The sequence below is a fragment of the Ornithorhynchus anatinus genome, chromosome 16 (assembly GCF_004115215.2).
Source record: "Ornithorhynchus anatinus isolate Pmale09 chromosome 16, mOrnAna1.pri.v4, whole genome shotgun sequence".
NCBI lineage: Eukaryota > Metazoa > Chordata > Mammalia > Monotremata > Ornithorhynchidae > Ornithorhynchus > Ornithorhynchus anatinus.
The window spans coordinates 26,243,498-26,263,622 of record NC_041743.1 but is presented as its reverse complement, the minus strand read 5'-3'; the positions used below and the strand labels follow the sequence as shown (position 1 = coordinate 26,263,622).

At 40.0% G+C, this 20,125-nt stretch overlaps 1 non-coding gene across 1 annotated transcript; it reads left to right on the top strand.

Annotated features, from left to right (window-relative positions):
• The first annotated feature begins 14,228 nt into the window (after positions 1-14,228).
• On the top strand, positions 14,229-14,366 carry LOC114817527. Its single transcript, XR_003765390.1, has one exon. It is a non-coding gene; the product is annotated as a small nucleolar RNA SNORA7 (small nucleolar RNA).
• The last annotated feature ends 5,759 nt before the right edge of the window (positions 14,367-20,125 follow it).

Genomic DNA, 20,125 nt, shown 5'->3' with positions numbered 1-20,125 from the left:
TCCACTAAAGCAACAACAACTATTACTATTACTGCTCTGTGAACTTCCTGAGAGGATGAATGTAGAGTGAGAAGATGAAGGACGAAGAACAGAGTCTTGTAAGAAATTCACAGTAAAGGGTGGAGAAAAAAAGAAGAACCAGCAAAGGAGCCTGGAAAAGAGCACTCCAGAGAGATATGAAGAGAATGAGGAGATTACTGTTATGGTGAAACTAAGGTCAGAGAGTTTCTAGGAGGAGGAGGGAGTGGTCAGCAGCAACAAGAGAGAATAAAGTTAAAGGAGGATTCAGAGAAAGTACAGTCCGTTAGACGTGCAATAAATACCACTGATTGATTGATTGATTGATTGGGTAAAAGGAGTTCACTGGAGGCCTCTGATGAACAGTAATCTGTGGAGAGAGAAGCAGTGTTGCCCTCTAGACTCTAAACTCGATGTGGGTAGGGAAGGTGTCTGTTTATTGTTTTATTGTACTCTCCCAACTGCTTAGTACAGTGCTCTGCACAGAGTAAGCGCTCGATAAATATCACTGAATGAACAAATGAATAATGGCGAGCGCACGGGCCTGGGCATCAGAGGATCTGGGTTCTAATCCTGCCTCTGACACTTGTCTGCTGTGTGACCTTGGGCAAATCACTTAAGTTCTCTGCACGTCAGTTACTTCATCGGTAAAACAGAGATTAAGACTGTGAGCGCCACGTGGGTCATAGACTGTGTCCAATCTGATTAGCGTAATCTACTCCAGCACTTAATACAGTACCTGGCACATAGTAAGCATATAACAAATGCCATTAAAAAAAAAATACAGAGTCTTACTTGTTCTATGTGTGTCGATACCCTGTACATTCTCAAGAGCCCTGGGAAATGCTAGACTGTTAAGCACCATTCTAAAATGGCATTAAATAAATCCTATAAAAATTTACAGCATCAGAGGGAAAATATTCATCAGAACTTGAAATTTGTATTATGCTTTTTCGTATCGATGAAGTATAAGTGCCCAGAGTGACTAAGGCATTCATCTTGATTATTTTAATTATCACAAATTTTGAAGCTCCCATGTGTTGGGAGAATTGAGAGTGTTTGAAGGCTGTAGGGAAGGAGCCATATCTGAGAGTGTCTGAGAATAGCAGTAAGAGGGAGCGAGGGAAGTGTGGGAATAAGTGGCTTTGAAAAATGAGAGGGGATGAGGTCACAAGTCCCAGGTGCAAGTGGCAGATTTAGAGAGTAGGTAGAGCTCATCTTAAGAGACAGCTGGGAGGAGAATGAGAAGAGACGAAAAAGTTAATCCTCTCCCATGAGAAGCAGTGTGCCCTAGTGAAGAGAACAGGGACTTGGGAGTCAGAAGGACCTGGGTTTTACTCCTGGCTATGTCAATTACTTGCTGTATGACCTTGGGCAAGTCACTTAACTACTTTTCTGTCCTCAGTTTTCTCATCTATAAAACGGGGTTACCCTTTCTCCCTCCTACTTAGACAGTGAACCCCAGGCAGGACAGGGACTGTGTCTGGTTTAATTAATCTGCACCTTCCCCAGAGCTTAGTAACTGCTTAACAAATACCAAAAATCAATCAATTTGAACTACCACCTCTACAAAAATGGCGCCAAAATCTTCTCACTCGCATCATAACACGTATAAGCTCCTTATACGTTTCCCCTGAACGGTATATTATCACAGCCCGTGAGATGATAGAAACTCAGAAAGCTGCTCTCTGGCTAGAGAAATAGCATGGAATAGCTTTTACAATTGTATAACCAGCATAATGGGGTTACTATATGAATAAACAAGTCCTAATCGTAAACATCATAAAGAAGAAAATAGCAATAACTCTTTGAGTATATAATTAACATCATGAATAAAAATGAAGTGGGTCTACGTGCTGAGGTAATATAAATTTCCCCATCAAATCAATCAGCATCAAATAATAATTCTAACATAATATAACTGAGTAAATGTAAGCTCTCATTGTTTTCCTAAACTGACTACTAACTAATCAGGATTCATTCATGAGGGAAACACAACTATGATTAAAAATAAAAACCAAACAGTACAGAATCATATTAAAACTTTACCAGTTGATTAGGCATATCAGTACAATCTCTCCTTGTCATCTTCTCCTCGAAGGCAGTCTTCATCAACCTGGCCAATGATGCCAGACCACTGATTGAAACACAAATCTGAAAAAGATTAGATACTTAGCATAGCATTCTAAAATTCTGTAATTACAGTGCAATTAACCATACTGCATATTAAATGGACACCTATTAAATGTGTTCAGACTTACCAATTGTAGCTAATTATTATTCAAGGAGTTATGCTGTCTACTTTGAATTTTTCCAGAAAATGTTTCTTTTTGTTTTTCTTTTTTCATGGTATTTGTACAGCACTTACTATGTGCCTAGCACTGTTTTAAGCACTGGGGTAGATACAAAGCTAATCAGGTTGGACACACTCCCTGTTCTACACTGGGCTCACAGTCTTAAATCTCCATTTTACAGAGTCAGTAACTGAGGCACAGAGAAGTTAAGTGATTTGCCCAAGGTCACACAGCAGATGACTAGCAGAGCTGGGATTAGAAGCCAAGTCCTCGGACTCCCAGGCCCATGCTCTTTCCACTAGACCACACTGCCCTGCTAAATTGCTGATGTATCTTCAGGGGCAATTGAAATGCATATATATTATGGTAAACCCAATATACACAAATATCAATATCTGCACTCATCACATTAAGCCAAGATGTAGCAGGGAAGGTGTTTGCCAACTCTGTTATATTATACTCTCCCAAGTTCCTAGTACAGTGCTCTGCACACATTAGGTGCTCAATAAATGTGATCAACTGATTGATGGATCAGTATGAATAGTAGTAGTAACATTTATTGTACATCTACATGGTACAATTGCTGTACTAAGCACTTCTGAGGCATAAGATAACAAAATGACAGGTTCAATGCCTATAAGGAGTTCATAAAAATGTTTAAAACACTGCCAAGATAAATAAAATTAATTGAGCAGACATTAGATACCGCTCTTGTCGCTTGGGCAGATACAAGCTAATCAGGTTGGGCATAGTCCCTGTTCCATACTGAGCTCACAGTCTAAGTTGGAGGGAGGAGGATTTAATTCACATTTTACGGATGAGATAACTGAAACACAAAGAAGTGAAATGATTTGCCCAAGGTCACCCAGTAAACCGGTGGCAGAACTAGAACTAGAACCCAGGTCTCTGACTCCCAATCCTGTGTTCTTTCCACTAGGCCACCTCGAAGGGATCAGCTACACGAGGCCAATTTCAGGAAGTTAAGGATTTGGGAAGGATTTTGTCAATTCCCAGAGAGGGTGACACTATTTTCTGCCAAACAGTAAACTTTTTCAAGGTGAAATCCTTTCTAATCAGGAGCACTAACCCTACTAGTAGTTTTTCACAGCACTCCAGGTGGGTGCTTGGCTCAAGCTAAAGAAAAGTTATGCTGTGTCAGACCCAGGTCATTGGACCCAAGGTTCTGTCACCTGTAATGATACAAGCTAGCTGTGGGCAGGGAATGTGTCCATTTATTGCTATATTGTACTCTCCCAAGAGCTTAATACAGTGCTTTGCAGTAAGCACTCAATAAATACGTTTGAATGAATGACTGAATCGATGGTTAAATGAACAGTGATGGTTGCACTGCATGACAAAACTCTCAATATTAGAAATGAGTCATTTAGTGCCCCTAACTTTCCTTTCGTGAAACCCACCATGGCCTTGTGGTTCATTAGTTTATCCAAAGCCCTCTTGAAATTACAGATGTTTTCAGTCTGCACAACTTCCTTTAGAACAAACTCCATGTTTACCACCCACTGCGTGAACAAATGTTGTCTTTGGTTTGTTTGAATAACTTCCTTTCAAGCTTCAATGGGTAACCCTTATCAGTGAATGTTAAACAATAACAATGCTAATGAATCCGCAGTGTTTTTGACAGAGAAACAGTGTGATTCTGCTTGAAGGTGTTCCTGCAAAGAGCATTGCCCAGTGCGTGGTTGCATTAGAGCACTGTTCCTCCTATTCTTCCATCATGTTCTAGCCATATTTTGCAACAAAATATCATATTATGAAAGAAGTGGCTGATCTATGAAATATCATTAACAATTCTAGTACCTCTGGTTAGAAAGAATTTCCATTTTGAAATTGCCCTTTCCTTTAGATAGTGTGGGGCACAGAGAAGCAGTGTGGCTCAGTGGAAAGAGCACGGGCTTGGGAGTCAGAGGTCATGGGTTCGAATCCCGGTTCTGCCACTTAGCTGTGTGACTGTGGGCAAGTCACTTCACTTCTCCGGGCCTCAGTGACCTCAGCTGTAAAATGGGGATTACGACTGTGAGCCTCACGTGGGACAACCTGATGACCCTGTAATTACCCCAGCGCTTAGAACAGTGCTGTTCTAAATACCAACATTATTAGTACTGCATGAATTTATTACTAACCCCAAGTAACACTTGGAATCATTGTCTCCACACACAAAAATGTTGAAAGCACTCCTTAATGGCATGAGAGTGCATCAGTTACACACAAGTGAGCTACTTCAGTAAACTACTAGTTGCTGCAGGCTGCTAAACTCTCAGGTGACCTCTTTTGACCATATTTCCACAATTAAAAGCATTGTTTTCAGGCTGCCCAGGGTCGCTTCCTCTGGTTCCTACAGAAAGAATCTAACTGGTAGGCACATCCACAACTTCTCCCCCACCCCCCCAGACTTTCTGCTTCTTGTGCCTTTCCAAGCGCTTAGTACAGTGCTCTGCATCCAGCGAGTGCTTACTAAATGCAATTGAATGATTGACTGATTCTTGAACACAGGATTATGTCCTAGCGGATAGAGTACAGGCATGGGAGTCAGAAGGATCTGGATTTTAATCCCGTCTCTGTCACTTGTCTGCTGAGTGACTTTAGGCAAGTCATTTAACTTCTTTGTGCCTTAATTTCCTCACCTGTAAATTTGGGGATTAAGACTGTGAGCCCAATTCATTCATTCATTCAATTGCATTCATTGAGCTCTTACAGACAATAGGAATACAGACAATGCTATACTTAAGTAAATACATAAATAAATTATGTATATTATAGAAATTTGAAAAAAGAAAAGAGAAAAAGAAAAAGAAAAGAAAGAAAAAGGAAAGAAAGAAAGAGAGAAAAAAGAGGAGAAAAAGGATGTATACCTAATTGGTGTGGTGATGAGGGTGGGGTGAATATCAAGTGTTCAAAGGATACAGATCCAAGTATACAAGTGTTATAGAAGGGAGAAAGGGTTGGGAAAAAGAGAGGTTAATTAGAAAGCCTCTTGGAGGGATGTGACCTTAAATTTAATAAATTTGAGTCTTCCATTTGAGGACGCAACAGCCTTAAGAAGCTATGTTCCTACTCCGCTTCCTCTCAATAGGACTCTAAGCTACACTGAGGAGATTCTGTGTCCAAAGCAGTGCAGGCAACCATTCAGACAATATAACTTGCTAACAACCATTCAGACAATATAATAGTCGTGCCCCCTATTACTCCCTGGACATACCCCCAAATTGCTCTTGGGATTTCTAAGGCAGTGCCCATGAAGTGAAGTGGTGTCCTCTAGACTGTAAACTCTGTGGGCAGGGAATGTGTCTGTTTACTGTTATATTGTACTCTCCCAAGTGCTTAGTACAGTGCTTTGAGGACAGTAAGCGCTCAATAAATACAATTGAATGAATGACTGAAAGACTGATGCTAATGCACTCTGCATCAAGAGGCACATTCTCTCCCCCAGTTTGTCCCAACTGAATCTAGGTACGTGCCCCATCCTGGAATTCTGTTGGTCTTCCTCCGTGACTGGATGGGGTGAGGGAAGCGGGCAGAACAGGCTCAATAGACATAGCAATCTGCCTAATGCCGTCTTAGATTGTGAGCCCTTCAAGGGACAGGGACCATGTTTAATTCCTACCTGTGTCTTCTCTCCCATTGCTTAGTAGAGTGCTCTACACATAGTAAGCACTTAATAAATACTATTACGACTACTACTAATAATAACTCTGGTGTTTGTTAAACACGTACTATGTACCAGGCACTGTACTAAGCACTGTGGTGGACATAAGCAAAGCAGGTTGGACACAGTCCCTGTCCCACATGGGGCTCACAGTCTTAATCCCCATTTTGCAGTTGAGATCATCGAGGCCCAGAGAAGTAAAGTGACCGGCCCAAGTTTACAGAGTAGACAAGGGGTGGAGCCGGGATTAGAACCCAGGCCTTTCTTACTCCCAGACCACACTGCTTCATCACCACCACTACAACTACTTATGACTTTCATTTCCATCTAAATTTTCCACTCCTCTCAAATCACCAACTTCAACACAAGCTGTTTGTACAAGAACATTTTATAATATCTGACATAGAAGATGTCCCAGATCAAGTTTCAGTGAGATATGCTTTTTTTTAGTTATTGTTTTAGGCTGAAAGCCCTTTTGCACCTTAATAGGTGCATTTTATTGGTCTCACAGTTAGAGCTGTTACAGGAAGTTCTTTTCCCCCTTGGATGTGTACTCTAAAGGATCTTGCAGAATCAGAAGAAAGGTAGTTTAAAAGGTTATTTTAGTGTCTAAAATAGAATATCTCCATAATGATTATTCCATTAAGACCTTGGTCTCTGATAAAGAGCTGGATTATTGTTAGATTTAAACGAATTAAGTTTGGTGGAATCTAAGACAAGTTGTTGCTGAGCTTGGGTCAAGGTCCTCTGGCATTGTTCATGTTATGTTAATATGCCATTATTATGTATATACAAGACAAATTCACAGTAGTCATCATATCGCCTGAATCCTTATTGTGTGTCTGTATAACAGTTACCTTCACAATTTGATTTCTACAGAAAGGGCAAGTCAGCCCACTTATGATTCTTTGCAACCTAACAATCAGCAGTAACAATTGGCCTACTTCTACAAAACATAACACCATACTAAATTTGAAGGTAACTCTCCCTGTTTTGCTAATATGACTATCTTTCTGAATTGAAGTTTATGTACAGTATAGCAACATTTAGCGGTTTTGCTTTAGTTTGAAATGATCTTCAGAATCTTTTGCTTCTGCATTGATTCTACTTAACATATTTCGGGAGTCAAATCAATGATATCGAAAGTATTAATGTGTCCAGGCCTCCCTGAGGTGGAAGTTTTTATTAAGTATTCAAGTATCATTTCCTATTGGCGTACTATTTGACCACGCTTTCCACTTTTATAATTTATTTAAAATGGAAAATTAATGAGACAGGAACATCAGATCATATATACATCTTTTCAGAAAAAAAAGGAAAGTGTTGTATTTTATGAGAAAAACAAGACAAGTCCCATTTACCGATTCTACCAATGTAACATTCTTTTTTAGTAGCCATAAGATGTGACTGATAGTGCAGATTCAAGAGAGCCAGGATACTGGATTATTGTTAATAATTACAATAAGAATAATAATAATGATAATAATAATAGTACTTGTTAAGTGCTTACTATGTGCCAGAGACTGTTCTAGGGGCTGGGGTAGATACAACACAAGGTTGGACACAGTCCCTTTCCCACACAGGGCTCACAGTCTTAATCCCCATTTTAATCTAGGTACAGAGAAGTGACTTTGCCCAAAGTCACATAGCAGACAAGTGGTGGAGTCAGCATTAGAACCCAGGTCTCTAGCCTGTGCTCTATCCAATAGGCCATGCTGACCAAGTGCTTAGTACAGTGCTCTGCATGAGATAAAAACTCATTAAGTAGATTGAATCAATGACGATGAAAATGATACTTCAAAATACAGTCAATAAATCAGGACTCATTTTTTGCCACCTGTAATGACTTCAAATTTCATAAATATCATTTTCTGTATTAAGAGAGACAGAGAAAATGCCATGTAACTTGGCTTATACATAAAGGAAAATCATTGCCCAGGGAATAGATTATGACAAAGAATCTATCTTAAATCCCACCTCCTTCAGAATCCTTTTCCCAGGTCAAAGTGAAAAAAACGTAGGCCTGGGAGTCAGAAGACCCTGATTTCTCATCCTGGCTGTGCCACATGTCTGCTGTGTGATCTTGGGCAAGTCACTTAACCTCTCTGTGCCTCAGTTACCCCATCTGTAAAACGGGGATTAAATCCTACTCCTCCTACTTCGACTATGAGCCCTATATGGGACAGGGACCGTGTCCAATCTGATTAACTTATATCTACCCCAGTCTTCAGAACAGTGCTTAAAACTATCTGAGCACTCATTTTTTCCACCTATCTTTTTTTCTAATTTCTTCTTCCTCCTAGCCGAAAGTTATTTTGAGTGTCTCTCCCCTGTTAGATAGTAAGCTCCGTAAGGTAGTTTCAATATCTTAAAATTCTGCTGCTTCTCCCTGCTGCAGTTGGTGTCTGCCTCCACTAGATTAATAGCTCCTCCAGAACTATCAATAATGATAATTGTATCTGTTAAGCATTTACAATGAGCCAAGCACTGTAATAGATACAAGATAATTTGGTTGGACACAATCCATATGGGGCTCATGGTTTAAGTAAGAGGGAGAACCAGTATTTAATCTCTATTTTACAGATGAAAAACTGAGGCATAGAGGAGTTAAATGACTTGTGCAAGGTCACGCATGAGAGCGAGAATTAGAACTCACAACCTCTGGACTCCCAGATCCGTGCTCTTTCCAATAGATCCTACTGCTTCCTAAAATGAAGCAAAAAATATTTCTTTCATACCTTAGTAAAAATTAACAGCTCTTGGCAGGGGCACTTAGCCCTAGAAAATACAGTAGAGACTGAAACTCTATCATCAAAAACTGCCTTCACATCCCTCATTGACAAAACACTTTGCTTTCAGATGGTAAACTCGTCAAAAGCAGGGATTTTGTCTTCTAAATTTATTATTGGTCTCCAGCACAGAGTATAGTCCTCTGCATTCTGTAAACATCGAGTATAGTACTCTGCACCGATTAATAATAATATAATAATTACAGCATTTGTAAAGAGCTTCCAATATGTCACGCATTGTTTTAGGCACTGAGGTAGATACAAGTTAATTAGGTCAGGCACAGCCCCTGTTCCACGAGGGACTCACAGTCTAAGTAGAAGGGAAAACAGATATTGAGTCCACATTAACAGTTGAGGAAACTGAGGCACAGAGAAGTTGAATGACTTGTTCTAGGTCACACAGCAGAGAAGTGGCAGAGCCAAGATTCAAATCCGGTCTGACTCTCAGTCCCAGGCTTTTTCTATTAGACTATACTGCTCCCAGGAGGCACTCAGTAAATCTTGATGATGTATTGACCCTATGGCTTGATTTTCCTCATCTGTAAATGAAAATAAGAATTCCTTCCCTAGTGTTTAGGCAGAAATTTTAATTGTGAATCAGAAACGATTCATTAGATTGAAAGAAAACCTGATGACTCCCTGAGCTGTTTCCATTAGCTGTAAAAATAATATTTTTCCTTCTAAAATACCCTTTCAACTATGCCATCAGGAAATGAAGGCCAAAGAAAGGAGGTAGAGAAAGGGGGTGTAAGTGGTCAGGTTTGGGCTCAATAAAGAAGCAGCGTGGCCTAATGGAAAGAGTATGGTCCTGGTTTCTAATCCCGGCTCTGGCAATTGTTTGTTGTGTGATCTTATGCAAGTCACTTAACTTCTCTATGCCTCAGTTCTCCTATTCTCCCCCCTACTTAGACTGTGAGCCACATGTAGGACAGGGACTGTCCAACCTAACTAGCTGCTATCTATTCCGGTACTTATGGTTTGACACATACCATAAAGAAAAAAATAGAGAGTGGAAAGCCAAATATAAAGATGAGTAGAAAAGGGGACGGGGACCTCGGCTGTGAAGAATTGCGGGATTTGGACCGAGAGGTGCCTTGGTAGAGAAAGAATGGAAGGAACGGGTGGAGAGGAGCCATGGTAGACAAAGAAGGGATGGGACGGGGTTGAGAGAAACCATGGTAAAGGAGGGATGGGACAAGCTGAGAGGATCCATGGTAGACAAAGTCGAGTTGGGACAGGCTGAGAGGAGCCACAAAAGACAAAGGAGGGATGAGACAGGCTGAGAAGAGCCATGGTAGACAACGAAGGGATGGGACAAGCTGAAAGGAGCCATGGTAGACAAAAGTATGGGACGAGCAGAGAAGATCCATGGTAGACAAAGGAGGGATGACAGGCTGAGAGGAGCCATGGTAGAAAAACCTGGGGTTCCCCTAAATGATTAACTGATTCATTCTATTTGTTTATTTAAAATGCTAAGCGATCAAAAGCTTCCCTAGGAGTACTTCTTGACCCACTTAGCATACTTAATTCCTCAAATCAGAGGTAAAGTGTCTATACAATAAAATTGAAAGGACCGATTTGATATAAGGAATTTCTTTATGGAGACTTTTTACAAATGTCTTGAATTACTCAGTGGGTTGCTGAGACCAACAGAAAACTTATATGAAGACTTCATGATTAAATAGCTTATTTCTAAAGAGTGTTTATACGCTATGGTAAGAGCACCATAGAAAAATCACAAACTTTAAAAACCCAAATCGCATGATCAGTGGATGGCAGTACTATTTACAAATCATCCCATTTGAAAAAGCCCAGCATCTCAACTCAACTCCAATAAAGAATTAAAGGACGGGGTGCAGCTTGTGAATGGTCGCTACAGGAGGTTGCTACATCACCTAAGTGCCTGAAATGCTATCTACTCTCTCTGGGGGAAATGGTTGCAGGATAAACACCAGATGCCTCCATGTTTTTGGCCTTTCTTGTTTTGTTAAGATCAAGCAGAGGAAGAGGTGTAACCACCCATTCGGTTTCCAAATTGGAAAATTTATAACACTTATTCACTTAGGAAAAGGGAATAAATGAAGAGCAAGAGAAGAAAGAGAGGCATCAAAGAAATGTTGAAAAATAGGAAAGAGGAGGAAGGATTAGCTATCTCCTAATGGAATCAAGAAAAGTATAGCAAAAAATTGAAAGGAAACTTGAATTTGAAAATCATGTTCCAGGATAACAGGAACTAGACAAGTAGCTCCCTGTGGGCAGAGAACTTGTCCACCAACTCTGTTGCATTGTATTCACCCAAGCGCTTAGTACAGTGTTCTGCTCGCAGTGAGCACAATAAGTACCTTTGATTGATTAGTAGCTGTCAGTTTTAGAGAAGTTCCAAATGGTAGAAGCAAGGATTCCTCCAGGGTGATCGGACAGACCTAATCCATGTGGTTGGGCATAGGGAAAAGAAGGGCACACCCAAAACATACCAACCACCTCTCCTCTCCTGCGCAAAGAATTGCTCAAATCAGATATCAGTCCAGATATGTCCTTAGCTATGCAGAGAGTTCAGCGCTCTTTCTATAATAAACCTTAAAGAAAATAGTTCCAGAGGGGGACAAAGATATGAGCTAGTGAGCAGAGAAATTCCAGAATAATTGAGACTCATTTGTACAAAATTTAAGTCCCAGGAGCAATCATAATGTTTGTTGTTGGATAAAAACATAATGTTTTTGTTAGATAAAAACATGCAAACTGACTTGATGGGCCCTGAATCATGAGAAGAAATTCTACTCCCTTAACCACGGCTCCCTAATCGCATTTGTTTTTATTTTGTGTGTTGCGTATTTGACCTTGTCCCTTAAACTGTCTTAATCTTTTAGTGTTTCATTGCTCCCAATCTGTCTGTCTCCAGTTCCCCCTCCCACACACACCCAGGTATATTCATATCATCATCATCATCATCAATGGTGTTTAATGAGCACTAACTATGTGCAGAGCACTGTACTAAGCTCTTGGGATAGTACAGTAAAATAAGGCAGTCAGGCACATTCCACAGATTGTGACCCCCTCGAGGGAAAGTATACTCTTTCCCAGGACTTAGTACCGTGCTCTGCACACAATGACCACTTAATAAATACTACTACTGCTATTACTTGGTTTTTTATAAAAAGTCACTCAGTCTGGTGTGGGGAGTCAATTTAAAACAGAATGGAGCCTGGGGAATGAAGAAACAATCCATTTAGCTACAAAGAGGCGCTAAAATCACCTGAAGTTGATTATAACTGGAACTAGTTTCTACTGAAGATGCACCTGGGTTTGATCATTAGAGGCGGAAATCTCAGGGGATCTTCAAAAGGTGGCACTATTCCTAAATTTCACAAAGGAAGAAACTTTCTCAGTTAATAAGCAACTCTTTGAGCTGGAAAATAGTAGTAATAGTATTTAAGCACCTAGTTCTAAGAGCTGGGAAGGAAAACCCGAGTGAGAGTTATAATATAGTCCCTGGCCCTCAATCTGCTTCCAGTCTAATCAATCGTATGTATTTTCTGAGTGCTTAGTGTGTACAGAGGACCGTAGTAAGCACTTGAGCGAGTGCACTGTAATCGAACTGGTAGGTACGTTCCCTGCCCACAATGAGCTTACAGTCTAGAGGGGGAGACAGACAATATTATAAATATATAAATTACAGATCTGTTCCTAAATGCTGGGGGGCTGAGGGAGGGGTGAAAAAAGGGAGAAAATCCAAGTCTGAGGGTGACTTGGAAGGGAGTGAGAGAAGAATAAAGAGGGGAGAGGGAAATCCCAGCAAACACATAAGAAGAAATAATAAAATAGAGACATAACATGAAAGACAAGGATAATAATAATAATAATAGTATTTGTTAAGCACTTACTATGTGCCAGGCACTGATCTAACAGCTGGGGTAGAGATAAGGGACCTACCCTTATATTAAGGGTATATTAATAATTAAAGGGTATTAAGCCTTATATATATTAAGGCTCACAGTCTTAATCCTCATTTTACAGATGCAGGAACTGAGGCACAGAGAAGTTAAGTGACTTGCCCAAGGTCACACAGCAGACAAGAAGCGGAGCAGGGATTGGAACCCATGACCTTCTGACTCCCAGGCCCGTGCTCTATCCACCTGGCCATGAAGGATAAGGGAAAACTGAAAGAGAAATAGGGTATTGTGTCTAGAGGAGTAGAGTTTTTTGGCCCCCTTACGGCTTGGAGTCCAACAGTCATAAATGAAGACACAGCCACGGTCACAGCAACAGCCAAAGCCTTCCAATGTTCAAAGTGGTGTCGAAGTCACCCACTGCTCATGCTTTCTGCTTCCCTGCTTCTCTCCCTGCTCGTGCCAGAGAGATGGGGAGAGAAGTTCCAGGTTGATGGAACAGAGAAGGAGAATGAGGCACTGCAAAGAGCAAAGACGCATGCAATTAATCCTTCTATTCTTGCTGCTGTACTGGTGCAGTAGTAGCTAAACTTTAATCCTGGAATTTCAAGACTACTCGAAACACTTTTGTATCCTATGTAACAATGCCAAAGAATTTAAACCACAGCCGCAGTTTGGAAGAGGTCAAATCACTGTGGGCCTAAGCAATGGAAACATATGGGAAAAACTACTGAAAAGGATAAACAGATGTAAACAAAACCTGTAAAATAAGTCAAGTGGATGAAGTTAATTATTTACATATAATATGGATCATCCATAACAACAGGCAGGAAGAACCAGAATTAGGAAAAGGTGGCTCAAGAAAACCTGACAAGACAATGAGAATGTAAACGTCACTGGGCTGCAAAATGGTCATTAGGCATAAAGATGTCCTCTATTTGGAAATATCTGTTGTTCTGTAATATGGTCATTTTGCATTAAGCAATAGTAACAAAGATGATTCAGGAATTAAAAAACAGCAGTACATTCATTAAACATGACAATCACCTCCTTAAGCAATTTATAGTGAACAAGAGGGACAAGATAAACATGGTGATAGAAAATTTAAAAATGAATAGAAACAGTCTAGAAACACAGTGGTGTTGGATCCCCGCTCTGCCACTTGGTTGCTGTGTGGCCTTACGCAAGTCACTTAACTTCTCTGTGCCTCAGTTCCCTCATCTGTAAAATGTGGTTTCAATACCTGTTCTCCCTCCTACTTAGACTGTGAGCCCCATCTTTTATTGCTTCCCCTCCACCATCTTCATCTTACCTGGCTACCTCTTCAGCACTTCCGTGGCATTTGAGTCTTTGGGTTCTCGCACGTATGTGCTCTTTATATAATCTATCCCTTCTTCCTACCTGTAAATTATTTTAATGCTTGTCTTTCCAACTAGACTGTAAACCTTTCAAGGGCAGGGATCATGTCTAATCTTCGAATAACTCTCCCACAAGGGTATAATGATTGATCGATCCCAAAGATTTGAACATGACTATTAAAGGGAATGAATTTACTAGGAAAGTAATGCCCTTTCTTCACCTCTCAGGGTCGCACCTGGAGAATTTCCAGTACTCTACCATTCTTGACTATGGGAGGGAGAGTCAAGCAGTGGCCTAACCATTCCATTCCTAGCTTGGACAGTGGTTAGAGATTGGAAGGCAATCTGCTACAAGTCAAAACTCACCTGTGCTGTGCAGCAGCGGCATGAGAGAGAGTTGAGGGCAGAGACTCAGGTTTACCGAGCAGGAGGCAATGGGAAACCACTTCCTTATTTTTATCAAGAAAATTCTATGGATACACTACCAGAACAACTGCAGATGGAGGTGGGGCATTCAGGGAGAAATGTGTCCATGGTGTCGTTATGGGTCAGACACGACTCGATAGCATAAGACAAAAACAACAATGTTTTTTCTTATCAGCATAATGCCTAGAGTTGTCCTTTAGAGAAAAATCTGACCGCTTTGAAGGCAGTTTTAGTTAGTCTTGCAGCTGAGATTCTGACTCTAGTTCTCTGTTTTCTGTGCTCACGAATTGTCATGGATCCTCATGTTTTTCACCTGTCCTTCAGGATTTTCTAGGGCATCTTTGGTCATCTCCCATAAAACCTGCATTTTTCCAAAACATCATTTGTCCATTCCTATTATTTTAATCTTCTCAGCTTGTAGCAGTTATAAGTGATTTTCCATTCAACAACCTTTTTCGTCTTTCTTTAATTTAGATAAACAATGAGAATGCCTGTTATACTGCAGTTTTCTCTTCATTTTCATATTTTCTGCCATCATGTCTGTCTTGATGCATCCACAGTCAGCTTCTTTCTTACTCACTGTAAGTTGCTCAAGGCGGTGGCTGTCATTTTTAATTGATTGTATATGCTGCTATATTTTAGTTCCTGAATTTCCTCTGCTATTACAAACTAATGCAAAATAATCAAATCCACTGCAGCAGGAATTGTTTGATCCAAATGGAGAACACTTTTGTGATTCAAACTCTTGGCATAATTTTTGCACAGTTAATAAAATTTCCATTCTTGTTGTCTTGTCATTGTTTTCTTGATCCACCTTTCCTTAATTCTGGTTCTTCACTGCCATATAACCTTGCCTGTTGTCATTGCCAATCAATATTATTTATAAAGAATTAGCCTCATCTGCTTGACATATTTTAATGGTTCTGCAAAAATCCAGTCATCCTTTTCCAATAGCTTTTTCCCATATGTGTCTCATTTCCTTTGCCAACAATTATTTGATGTTTAATGAAGAATTCAGCTAGGCATTCAAAATTGCAGCTTAGCCCTAGTTTCTTTAGAATTATTTAAATAGACAGTCAAATTTTGCCCTATACCTGATATCATAAAGGAAGTATGAATCTTTCAACTGTCTCCCGTTTTGGGAAACGGCAATATTGAAATCTCTGGATTATCAATCAGTGAAGAAGCAGGATGGCCTAGTGGATAGGGCAAGGGCCTGGAAGTCAGAAGGACCTGGGTTCCAATCCCAGCTCTGTCACTTGTCTGTTGTGTGACCTTGGGCAAGTCACTTAACTTCTCTGTGCCTCAGTTACCTCATCTGTAAAATGGGGATTAAGACTATGAGTCCCATGCAAGACAGGGACTCTGTCCAACCTGAAAACCTTGAATCTGCCCCAGTGCTCAGTACAGTGCCTGTCACATAGTAAGCACTTAACAAAGACCATAAAAAAAATCTGAGACTGAACGAGCCCGGGTTTGGGAGTCAGAGGTCACGGGTTTGAATCCCGCCTCTGCCACTTGTCAGCTGTGTGACTGTGGGGAAGTCACAACTTCTCTGTGCCTCAGTTCCCTCATCTGTAAAATGGGGATTAAGACTGTGAGCCTCACGTGGGACAACCTGATGACCCTGTATCTACCCCAGCGCTTAGAACAGTGTTCTCTCTGCACATAATAAGCACTTAACAAATACAAATACCAACATTATCCAGCGCTTAGAACAGTGCTCTGCACATAGTAAGCGCTTAACAAATACCAACATCATTATCATCTATGGGTCATATTTATTGTGTGCCTGCTGCATGAGGAACCGGGGAAGCTCTTCCCTTATGAGATATATGAAAATCCAACCTTTTTCTCATCCTCTCTGAGGCCGAAACCAATAGCTGTCAGATCCTCTTGAACCTCCAGTAAAAACTGTTTTCGACAGGGTCCCCGTCCTTCAATGGGGCTCAGTTATTCCATAGTTTGGTAGATGTTTCTTATTCTCCCCCGTATTATTATAAATTCCCTCCTGGTACCATGTTGGATGACTTTTAGCTATAATCAAACCAGTCACTGCATGTTTTTATCTGACTCCCAGGCCCATGCTCTTCTCAATAGGCCGTGATGCTTCACTGTTGTAATTTATAATATATTAGTGTATACTATATTATCCTGCCGACATCCATTTTCCTCAAATGTCCTACTCAGCCCAGTTGTGTTTTGGTGAACCTAGCTTCAAGGATAGGAGATCAATGCTATTTGTGATTCCATCCAGCCAGTGGTTGTTAAGTATGTCCTATATAATGTGAAACTGAACTAAGGAGCTGATCATTTAGCCATATAATCATTTTGTGAACAGATTTTTTAGAAATAGGTATCATCCATTGAGGTAATTATCGCATACTTATCTCACAAACATCCAAAATGTATTTCAGGCTAACAGGCCAATGAGTCAGTAAACGAGAATATGAAAATCAGCAATAGCACCAAAAAGAGTTTAGGCGTCAGGTCAAAGGATATAAAAATAACACATGGTGTGGCACGTTATTATTCCTCCTCCCATAAATAATGTTATCTGCTATCTTTAATATCTTTTAGGATATTATAGAGTCCCAAATCCAGAAAGCTCTGAGCTATACTATCTTGACTTTTTTTTTGTCCCTAATGTAATGAAGTATAATATCTTCACCACCATGGCACATTGAGACAGGGCAAAGCTCTTAGCAAAACTGCTATTAAGTGTGATCAATAGATGATACATTTCATTTTGGTGCCAAACATAGACTGGGTTAACGATTCATCCTGCTTACAGAAATGAATCACCAACCATTTTTATTAATGGTAAACATGAAAAATATTTAAAGGCTGGTAAGATGTGGCAAGTAGACTGATACACTTTACAAAAGCAAATGTAATAATAGAGGGAGTGGAGCGCTATAAGAATTAAATAATGAAAATGGCATTCAGAAATCCATTAGCAAGGACCGCTGATGCTCTGCAGCCCGGGAAGAATGTAGTATTTTAAATGTAAGCAAAGATCTTTGCTTTTAAAATCCTAATGAAGATGTACAAAAAAGTACTAAAAGCCACGGGGAAGTCTTGAAAATCAAAACTGTCAAAACAGGCTAGTGCCTTGATTCATAATGGACTACAAAGTCAATACTGAGCATGTTAGTTAAATTACAGCGAACTCCCATTAAGTGCATGCATTGGACACCTTGCATTGGGCCCATTTTTTCCCAATTTGTGGCTCTGTTTGTTCCTGCCAGCCTCTGGATCTGGAAGGTTTTAAAATCTGAGGGCTCTCAATGATATATGATGGCAGTTAGTAAATGAAGATCCCCAATTTCCTAAGTCGATTATCAAGAGGAGAATTGATTCCCTCTAAAACACTGCATCTCCTGTCTGTTTTCATTCAATTGTATTTATGGAGCACTAACTGTGTGCAAACCACTCTACTAAGCTCTTGGGAAAGTACAATACGATAATAAACAGACACATTCTTGATGTTCCATGAATATCTGACTGATAGCAGCCCAATGGGAGTTGTGGGAAATGGCTGACAGTGAAGTCTGGGTATAAAGAAAAGGTTAATGATGAACAAACACACTACAGAGAGGAAGGATCCTCCACCCATCAAACAATCAGTAGCATTTATCAAACACTACAGAGCAATATACAAGAAGACTACAACCTAGCTGGGGAGACAGTCCCTAAAATAAATTACAGATAAGAGTTAAGGGGAGGGGAGGGATAACTACCCAAATATTGACATAGCACAGAAGTGTTGAAGTAGCAGTAGGAAAGATATAGGGTTGGGAAATTCAAAATTAATCAGGATATGCTTCCTGAAATGCTATTTCAAAGGGCTTGAAGATGGGGAGAGGTATGATCTGTTGGATGTGAAAGGGAAAGGCATTTCAGGCAGTGGGGAATATGTGAGCAAAAGGTCAACAGTAGGAAAGATGAGAATGGTGCAGCGTTAATAGGTGAGCTTGAAAGAAATGAACCATGCAAGCTGAGGTATAGTTGGGGAAGAGAGCAGATAAATAGGAGAGATGTGAGTACCTTAAAGGCAATGGTTAGAAGTTACTGCTTGAGGCAGAGAGGAATTGACAATCATTGGAGGTTTTGAGGAGAGGAGATTTGTGGACAAAATAAGGTTTTAGAAAAATGATCCTGGCAGCTGAATGATGTACTGGAGAGATGACAGGCTGGAGGCAGGGAGGTTGGCCAGGAGGCTGATGTCAGGCCGGGAAATGACAAGTGCCCAGATGAAGGTGATGGCCATTTGGATGAAGAAGAAGGAGTGGATTTTGGAATAGTTATGTAGGAAGAACCGGCAGAATTTGGCATCATATTGAAATGAACTGAACAGACTGATTATAGGGGTTGAAAGAAAGAGAGGTCAAGGAAAATGTCTAATAGATAGTAAACTCTTAGGGCTTAATTAAGGGTTGAGATCTAGTCTGTAAGCTCGATGTAGGCAGGGAATGTGACTGCTATATTGTTATATTGTGCTCTCCCTGACACTTAGTAAAGTGTTTTGCACAGTTATTGCTCAAAAAATACGATTGACTGACTTGACACGCCAGCAGACTGAAAATTTCTCTCATCTAATCACTCTTATCCTTGCACTTCTTAGCATCAGACACTTGGTAGAAATAACACATAGAAAGCATACGTAAATGATTTTGTCTTCCAGAAAAATGTTTTCCTCCATATGAATTATAATATATGCTACAGTTTTTAAAATCTTTAAGATCTTTGGGGAAGGGAGCTATAGAGGAGGACTATTGGGATGTTACAGAAAACTTGTGCTAGCTCTATTTTTTCCCAGTTCTTTTCAAGTAAACATCTAATGGACTCACGACAATTTCTGAAAAATATTAACATTCAGAGAAGCTTCAAAGCCTCATGTTACTAACAATTAATTCATTCTTTCAAAAGACTACCTCACATTTACTAGTATGCCATGCTCTGCTATATCATCATACATTATTAATTACACCTGTCAAAACACATAAACTGCATTTTGTGATGCACTCTTTTGAGTTTTACATTTTTTATAATAGCCCACAGTATTGGAGTACCGTGCATGATTCTTGTGCCCTCTCTAATCACTATGAATCAGGAACATCCTTTTACATAGACAGTCTTGCACCTACATTAAATTCTCGATATACATTAGGCACTTTGTGAGGAGCATTAACTCTTTCACTGGGAGTCCGTTTAGCGTATACTGTGGGCAGGGAAAGCATCTACCAACTCTGTTATAATGTCCTCTCCCAAACACTTAGTACAATGTTCTGCACACAGTAAGTGCTCAATAAATACGATTGATTGAATGATTGATTGTGCACATAGTGGTCTTAATGAATAAATGTTCTTCGCTTTGGCTTAACTTTCAGGTGAATCATTTTAGGCACTTGAAGAATTGATCTACTTATCCATTCCAAAACACAATAGCATCATGTTGACATACATTTTTGGAAAAGTATTAGGCTAAGGTGATTTATTAGTAGCAAAAATAGACCTACATTTTCTATCTTTTCCCAAATATTTCCCATTAAGATGATAGATGAGAATCTGAAGGAAGTTTAATTTGGAGGTTAGCCAGGCAGCTGACCTTCAACCAATCAATAAATCAATTCATGGCATTTATTGAACACTTACTGTGTGCAGAGCACTGTACTACTAAGCCTAA